The sequence below is a fragment of the Selaginella moellendorffii genome, unplaced genomic scaffold (genome assembly GCF_000143415.4).
Source record: "Selaginella moellendorffii unplaced genomic scaffold, v1.0 SELMOscaffold_74, whole genome shotgun sequence".
Lineage (NCBI taxonomy): Eukaryota > Viridiplantae > Streptophyta > Lycopodiopsida > Selaginellales > Selaginellaceae > Selaginella > Selaginella moellendorffii.
In genome coordinates this window covers 143,798-151,911 of record NW_003314335.1, presented here as the reverse complement: position 1 = coordinate 151,911, position 8,114 = coordinate 143,798, and positions in this window count along the sequence as shown.

Below are 8,114 nucleotides of genomic sequence, written 5' to 3'. Positions count from 1 at the left end.
GAGGCATAATTTAACTTTCACTTGCGTGCTTGTCCTTGTTCTACATGGAGTACCTATATTATCATGTTAAGCCATTAGTATACCAAAATAATGTGCTTTTGTCCCTTCACTCCTTACCTCCATGTTCGAGAGTTTGGCTTTATCTTTTCATTCAATGGCCCAACGCCTTAATGCTCAAGTTTTACTCTACTGCTTTTGACCCATATATCCAACAGTTAAGATTCCACTTTGTTATTGTCCTATGGTAAAACATTATAAGATAAAGGGTGAAGGTGCTACATTTGATATCAAAGGATAATATTTTAGTGAGGGCAATTAGTACTATTACATATGTAAAGATAAAAATGATGATCCAAATGAGTACACATTTGGTTGTTATAGCTTCGCATGTGTTTTTTAGAAATGGATTTTGTCACCTTTTTGTATTATATTGTGAGCTTTTTCTTGGGCTCATAAGATGGATGTAAGCAACTAAAGGAAATGACTCGAGAGACAATCCATAAGGGTTTAAATATATAGGGAAAGGGCATATGAATAAAAGCGCACCTTCTTTTTCAATTAGTTAAATGTCTTGAGATATTTAAGGTTAAATGTCCTTGGATTTGAGTAATATTGGGTTAGATGACCTCCTGGGAAGTTTAAACTTAAGAGTTTACATTTGGTATCAAAGTGGATTTCAGGTCCAACTTTATTGGTTGGCTTAGATGAATTACATAACTCTATTGGTTGGCTTAGAGAAATTGCACCATATATTAATTGCTATATATCAAGTCCAATTTACTCCATTTGGGCTCGACTCTAAGGGTGTCAAGAGAGCAGGGCTCTTAAGAAAGCTATGTCCAAACTCAAGAGTTTACAATGAATTTGAGATATGTCTTTTGCACAAGTTTGCGCTTGGGCTCATGAGTTAGATGCATTAGCAACTTAAAGTTATACTTTGAGTTGACACAATTAATATTAGCTTATTAATTAATGGTTACTATGAGTTGTTACTATATACATGGTAAAATTAAGTTTTCCCTTGGCTTGCTATGAGTGGAAAATAGGCTGATCTATACCTATTTAACATAACACCAGTGAATCCTTCCTAGACATGATTATAAATGTATTAAATAAATTGTAGGGATTAATCTATTGATTCAAGTAGTCAATGCCATACTCTTTTATATATTTTTCTTAAATTAAACTGAAAGGAGTGTAAATGCAAGGTTGAGATTCAATCAAGTTGAGACCAAAAGGAAAGTCATCAAAAACAAAAGATCAAACATGTAAATCATTTTTTTGTCTTCAAGAGATGATTTGCAACAAAGTGTAATCTATTACTCTTATTCAAATCATACAATCGAGTGGTCTCTATTGATGCATGTTGGGTATGATGGACTTACAAGTGGTGAGATATGGGATGGATAACAATAAAGTACTAAATCATTGTGCTTAGGCTTGTTAATAAAAAATTTAAGTTATAAGGCTCTTGGGAAACCTTATTATTATTCCTTGAGTAATTTGGTGTTGGATTAATTTTGAATTTGGTCATTAAGAGAGTGATATAAGCTTGTCTATATTGTGAACGAATTTAGTGGTGTTGTAACTTCTATCAAAGGAGTGGTATTTATGTTGTATTTTTTCAAATCAAGTTGACATTTAATATTCATATAAATCTTTATAATAGTGGTATAGGTGTTACTCATGGTAATGCTCAATTGATGATCAATCATTATGATACTTATATCATATCCATGTGATCATGAGCAATATGTTATAAAGTAAGTTATGTTTTGTTATGAATTGATGAATTATTTAGAGATCATTTGTTGAGCATAATTTTGTTATGTTTAACTTTTGGATTGATGCAAATATACTTTTTATTAACTTTTGCATTATGAACTTAAGCTTATAGGAGGATGTTGTGATTTTACCATGAATTCTTCTTTAGCATTGATGTTGGTTGATACAAGATGTGTGATCGTTGTTATATGTGATTTAGTTATAAGACTTTTTTGAGTTTTTGGTTATTTAAGTTATCATAGTCAATATTTCATTTGTTAAGAGTTGTTAGGGAAAACTTGAACATTAGAACCAATGAGCCAAAACCTTAGTGTTTGCATTTGGCAATCATTGATGTTATTTAGGATAGTTGATCATCCTTATTAAACATCTTGTTTGATTACTGTTAGTGATGGTTAGTTTGTCATTTTTTGGATTGGTAGATTCTTCTTCAAATAGTGATTATGCATATTTAATTATGGGATGATTAATAATCTTTTGTGATGGTTAATTGTTATCTTGGTGGGTTTTGGTTTTATGCATTACCATATATTTTTTATAATTTATTTTGAATTGATCTTTTGGGTTTATAATATCAATAGGATGTCATTACTTCAAACTCTAGTTCTTTAATATTGTTGATTATGATCTATTCTAATTGCCTAGTGTGATAGTTGGCATTAACAAGTGTTTATTGGCATTTATGATATTCATTTTGTTCTGTTGATTGTTACTAAGATTCATTCTGTTAGATTAGAATGTTATTTCCATTGGGTGATACATTCACAAGTATTTTGTTAGTGTTACTAAACTAGATTTAGCATCTATACTTGATTAGATGAATATAAAGATTTTTATACACTTTTGCAGTCTAGAGAGCCAAAGTTAGTTAAATAACATTAGCCTTTTGGGCCGCAAAAGTGCCTAAAATGGCCACATGAGCTCAACCTCAAAGCACTTTCATGGCCTAAGGGTGTTGTAAATATGATTGTGAATATCAAAAGTTATATGTTAGAGAGTCTTTTAATATATTCTTCTTTTATTGCTATGATGGCAAGAGATCAATATTGCTTGTTCCCTTTTCAATCTCTCTTATTCAAGTGTTACTAAACTAAACTTAATATCTATATTTCATTGGATGCACATAAGGAATGAATTCCTATATATCTATTTAGTCAAGCATACTTAGTACGGTTTGTTAGTTCTCTTTTGCTTTATCTTGTATTAGCTTGTAAAAAACCTCCGTATTGAGACTAGTCTCTCAATATTGCTAGATGATAGCTTACTATGTTTGTGGGAGGGGTTCTAAATATATAGTAAGGATAGTGAGCAGTGTAAATGATTAAATTTTCCATTCTACTTTAATCACTTAATTATGCCTTTGACTTCTTGGAAGAGTCTCACTTATAACCTTTGTAGGTCCTCATCCACCCTGGAGTACTTGTTTACCCCTAGATGCAATCTCAATACCACATTAGCTTTGCATTTAGTCCAAGTGCTCCATATATCTAATCTCACTTCCGACACCCAAAGGTACCATTAACATCTTAGTTTATTAAATTATATTCATTCCCCTTGTCTCATTAGTAGCCCTAGACCATTTGCAACATGGTCCCATCTCTTTGAGATTGGGCCATCCATCCATAAGTGGTCATTTAGCATCCTTAGGATGCCTTAAAATATGAAAAATATCATCTTTTAATATCCCTTCTTTAGTCCCCACCAAGTCCCTCTTCATCTATGATAATACTTGCTATCACCACCACTAGTATAGAGTCTAAAAGCCTAACCACTAAGCCCCATTAACTTTTAAGATTTTTTCACCACATAACCATACCTTTAGTCACCAAGCAAGAGGACCACTCCTCTCTTTTTTTCCATAGTTTGGGACTTAGGGACAAAATTTTGAAACATTGTGACTCAATACAAACTTTATAAATACTCCCACCACCTTTTGCCACTAAGATGTTCCAACTATATGGCTAAAGTGAGGTTTTGATGAACCACATAAAGTATTCTAAATGGGTAGTGCCACCCCTACTTAGATTGGGAGCATCAACCATCTAATCTCCTAGGGGAGATAAAGTTAGCTTTGGAACATTTTCTTTGGGTGTGTAAAACTTAGGCTCTTCTTTCTAACGAGTGTGAAAGCTTTGCATGGTGAGAACTCTCTCCATTTTATGCATCCTTGTAAAATCTTACTTTTGAGTGGTCTTAAGACATGGACAGAGTTACCCATCATCCAGATTTGTGCATTTTCATTGTTTCTTGCTAATCACACTTTAATTCGTTCTTTCCCCATGCCATGGCAATATTTGACCATTAATTCTCGAGCGTATAAAATTCATTTTCACTGTTGTTTGTTGCATCATACACCCCATACTTTGCTATTTCTTTTGAGTCATAACTTCAATACTTTCATGGAGTCTTAAGCTAAATCCAAGTCATTTTTTCTAGTATTGTATGACAAACGAAGTTGCATGCTTCTCTAGCACATAAAGTTAATACCTTTTTCACAATTTTTTATATTAGGATTGTAAATTCCTTTGTGATTTCGAATTTCTATGTTAAATCATTCAATTTAGTGCAGATCCTTATTTGAGTATGATCATTGTTTTTGAGATATTTTCTCCCATTTTACACTTGATTTTTGCAAATCTTTTGCATGAAGAGGATGACTTAGCTTCTTAGGTTGACATTGAGCCACTTTTCAAACAATTCTATCCACCATAGTAAGAGTTTTCAAAAGAAAAACACAACATTTGTTTCTTTTGGAGATATCTCAACATTTTTACAACTCTTGGAGTTTGATTTTGGAGTTTGTGAAATTCATGATTATTTATTTTAGTTATGAGCTTTGCTTAGGGCATTTGGGGACAATTCAACTTGCTAAATTGGGCGCATCACTTCATAACATTTATCATGTTTGGGCAATTGTAGTGATTTGAACATTTTATGTCGGTGACAACACATTCAAGATCACCTGGAGGATCAATTTAGAAGGCACCAGTCTCCACTCTGAAAAGGCAAGTTTTCAAGTTTGAAGTGAGAGCTTGATTTCCACCATTTCATCTCGAACAAGGAGGATTCATTGGATCCAGTAGATACCTTATTCAGGGATTTGCAATATATGAATCCGTCTTTGATTATACAATGTGATTCAAGGCATTTTGAAAGACTTACCTTGATAAGAGAGCAACACAAGAGGAGTCCATCAGAATGTCCACCTTTAGACAAGGCCTCAAGCCCAGGCTTTAGAGGAAAGTAACTAAGTGCCACCACTAGTGATGTCACAATGCTTGAGTCAGAGATGTTTTGCAAACTTGGTGTCTCATTCATTGAGAAGCTCATCCAAGGACCCCTAGCAGCTCGTCCCTATGCCTCTACTCAACTCATGGCACTTTAGCAAGTCACTGAGAAGATGCCTGCTATAGTCAAGTCTACCTTGGCCAAGTTCATCGAATACAAGGTGATCCTTCAGCAATAGCAGGAGCAGCAAAGAAAACTCATAAAGGAGATCTAAGCATTGAAGATAGTTGTACAAGACCACCCTCAAGTGACAACCTCATTGGTATGACTCCATCAGCATGCTACTAAAGCACCACTGACAAATTAAATTCTTAGTGCACATAGTAGAAGAGCTGACAATAAAGTTGGCTACCTGAGCTTAGTGGAAGGCATAAACAATAGTAGATGAGTTGGACACCACACTAGCACCAGCTCCAACAATCATTTCCTCTCCAATTCTCACTGTTTCCAAGTTGCCCTTCCCGAAGGCATTTGCAGCAGTGCCAATGTCCTTACCGATATCTTAGGTTCTAGCTTCTACATGTGTGCCAAATTTCACTAGCACACATCCAAAAGGGTCTCCTTTGATGTCAAGTGGTCACTCAAGAAATCCTATTGACTAGGTCATGACAACTCCAATCACGACAACACTTGGCGCTCTTTCTTAGTTTTGCTTCAACAGCTTGAGATCTCAATATGAGCTCTTAATGGAATAGTTTCAAAAACTATTATGGGCATTGATATGAAGGCTCTTACTAACTTTAGCTCAACCACAAACATTCTCTCCTCCACTCTTGCTCAACAAACAAGCCTCCAGATCTAGGAGTATTCCAAAGTCATGTTGAAAACTTTTGTGGATCACACTATAGCACCCACAAGAATTTGCCAAAGTGTCTACATTCTCATCCACAATCATGAGTCCACAGCCAACTTCCTTGTCATTGACTACATTGCTTTAGGAGCCTCCTCATAGGAGAAGTCTGTCATCTTGGGATGGCCATGGTTAGATGCAAAGCCTTGCATCTTCAACTTCAAGCATGGGCAACTACAAATTGGGAGAAGTGATAGCTAGGTTATCGTTCTCAATTCTAAAGGACAAGCCTTGGCATCCCAAGATAGCACCACTAAACTCCTCTCCACAACAATATATTGCTTCTTTGTCAATTGCTAATATGATGATGGAGTCTCAATCTTTGTGATGCAACATGATTGATTTTTTGCATATGCATTAGACAACTTTGTCCCTTAACTTCTCTGCCACCCACTTTACATCACTGTGCTCATTTGGGCTCAAGGAGGTAAAAGATCCTCAAGATTCCAAAAATGCCCGACTTGGAAGAGAACACAATTTTCGTGGTGCCTTTAGAGAGCAACTTTCTTGAGACAGATCCTTGCAAGGACACAAGAGGACACTCTACAACACTTTCTCATACAACTAGAGGTGCCAAATCTAGTTTTTCCCAGCTCAAAGATTCCACACAACTCTATCAACAGAGGTGATATCCTTGAGTTTTCAAGTAGAAGTAGTGAATCTTGAGCTTGTGAAGCACAAGGTCCATCCAGACAAGGTAGAGATGCAACCTTGACCATCAGATGAGGCCACTTCACTCGAGATTGACCCAGCATTACCCACATTCACTTTGTTGAGGTAGTTTGTAGCCATGGAGCATGATTTCTCTTCCTCCCTTGGAGTTAATATCCACCAAAAAGTTTGTGATATTGTACTAATTATGCCTTTACATAGAAGTCTTCAAGGCATATGTACTTTACCATATGACCTTGTGAGCAATGATGAGAACACATTTGCAACAAATTAGTTCCAACCATGACTTTTTCTCTACACCTTCTTTAGCCCTCCAACATGATCCACAACACTATGATATAGCAGGTGGACAAGATGCATGCAGGCCAAAAGCTTACAAGCTAGAAGCTTGTAAATTATCTACCAATCAAAAGTGGCAATAGTAGCACTTTTTCTCCACCACAAGCCAACTTTTTTCAGAAGCCTCTCTAGCTTTGGGATGTTAGATGCTAGCATCAACCATAGCATTCATGGCATGTTTTGTGTCTACTAACACTTCACTTGACCACCAAATTCTTATGAGCACTTCAAACTGAATTCACTACTTTGGAGACACTTCCTTCCATATTACCTACAGCAGTTTAAAGTTTTATTGACACATTTTTGTAGTGACTTCTTTTTTGTCATTCTTTCTATCCCTTGGTTTTTCTTTCTTTTTCTTTTCTCTTCCAAGACATGATCTTATAAGTGGAGCAAGCATGAGCCTTGACCTTCACCTTAAGGCTCCATCAACTCCTCTCATTTGGGAGCTCATCCATTTCATAGTTTACCTCTCACAATTCTTAAGTTTTCTTCACATGATTTCACTCCATTTATTATCAATATCACTTTCCATCACTCATAGTTATAATTTATTCATTCCTCTACTCACCACTATTTATTAGTCACTACAGTTGCCCAATCCATATTTCTTCACTTTTCTTACTATGCACATATGATCTTGGGGATCCTATTACATCACTTTATTCATCATATCCATATGTAGTAGATGCAATAAGAAGTAGCAAAAATTGACATGACTATCTTGATTTAGAAAGTATAGGCAAATCTAAGACACTTAGCAGTTAATTTTTGAGAGCCTATTGGACCTAATGCGCATAGAAGACTAAAAATTACTTTGGGTGGACATTTTACCCAATCCTACACCCTATAGCAATAGAATATAATGATCCCAATAAATGCCTGCAAAGATTGCAAGCTTTTTCTTCTCCCACAACAAGCACACATACTACCAACCACTTCACATTTTCAGGCTACTAGCTCCCCTCCACTATCATCGTATTCAAATCAGCCATCACTGTCATCCATCATTCATCTATTAGACCACTCTTTTTTATCTTTCTTTTCTATTTTTCCTTTATTCTCTTTTTCTTCCCTTTTCTTTGTTTCATTTTTAATTTTCTTTTTCCCACTTGGGAGGTTGTAAATTGCCTGGGGTGACAAAATAACATGTCACATGTAATGTGTTGAGTGGTATTGA